This window comes from Schistocerca piceifrons, unplaced genomic scaffold (genome assembly GCF_021461385.2).
Source record: "Schistocerca piceifrons isolate TAMUIC-IGC-003096 unplaced genomic scaffold, iqSchPice1.1 HiC_scaffold_106, whole genome shotgun sequence".
NCBI lineage: Eukaryota > Metazoa > Arthropoda > Insecta > Orthoptera > Acrididae > Schistocerca > Schistocerca piceifrons.
Window position 1 is genome coordinate 42,501 of NW_025726863.1, and position 1,192 is coordinate 43,692.

The 1,192-nt window shown below is 56.7% G+C and overlaps 1 non-coding gene across 1 annotated transcript in view; it reads right to left on the reverse strand.

The window, feature by feature from the left end:
- Window positions 1-790, reverse strand: part of LOC124726576 — a 1,910-nt gene extending 1,120 nt beyond the window's left edge. The window contains exon 1 of the ribosomal RNA XR_007006792.1: window positions 1-790. This exon is cut by the window's left edge and continues 1,120 nt beyond it. This is a non-coding gene — a ribosomal RNA (small subunit ribosomal RNA).
- Between the last annotated feature and the right edge of the window lie 402 nt (window positions 791-1,192).

Genomic DNA, 1,192 nt, shown 5'->3' on the forward strand with positions numbered 1-1,192 from the left:
AACGGGGTCCGCCTCGGGACGCACGAGCACGCACGAGGCGGTCGCACGCCTTCAGCTCGCCCCACCGGCAGGACGTCCCACGATACATGCCAGTTAAACACCGACGGGCGGTGAACCAACAGCGTGGGACACAAATCCAACTACGAGCTTTTTAACCGCAACAACTTTAATATACGCTATTGGAGCTGGAATTACCGCGGCTGCTGGCACCAGACTTGCCCTCCAATAGATACTCGTTAAAGGATTTAAAGTGTACTCATTCCGATTACGGGGCCTCGGATTGAGTCCCGTATCGTTATTTTTCGTCACTACCTCCCCGTGCCGGGAGTGGGTAATTTGCGCGCCTGCTGCCTTCCTTGGATGTGGTAGCCGTTTCTCAGGCTCCCTCTCCGGAATCGAACCCTGATTCCCCGTTACCCGTTACAACCATGGTAGGCGCAGAACCTACCATCGACAGTTGATAAGGCAGACATTTGAAAGATGCGTCGCCGGTACGAGGACCGTGCGATCAGCCCAAAGTTATTCAGAGTCACCAAGGCAAACGGACCGGACGAGCCGACCGATTGGTTTTGATCTAATAAAAGCGTCCCTTCCATCTCTGGTCGGGACTCTGTTTGCATGTATTAGCTCTAGAATTACCACAGTTATCCAAGTAACGTGGGTACGATCTAAGGAACCATAACTGATTTAATGAGCCATTCGCGGTTTCACCTTAATGCGGCTTGTACTGAGACATGCATGGCTTAATCTTTGAGACAAGCATATGACTACTGGCAGGATCAACCAGGGAGCTGCGTCAACTAGAGCTGAGCAGCCGGCCGCCCGGGAGTGTGTCCCGGGGGCCCGCGCGAACACGCAAGCGTCCGCTCAATCATTCTGCAAACAGGAGGAGGCTGAGCTCCCCTGCACAATACACCTCGAAACCCTCTCAGGTCCCGGCGGCGCGCAGCGCCGTCCCAAGTACTTGGTCGGGTTCGAGAGAGGCGCAATCGCCCGGAGTTAGGCGAGTAGACGCTTTCGGTGCGACCACCCGTGCTCCCAACTGAGCTTGCCGCTGCCGACAGAGGCCCGGGAGCGTGCTGTCGTGGCATTGCCGGCGGGAGACAACACGCGCCACCTACGGTGACCGGCAGCTCCAACGCCAGCGCCACAGAAGGACAAAAGCCCCACTTGGGTGCCGAAGCGAACTCTC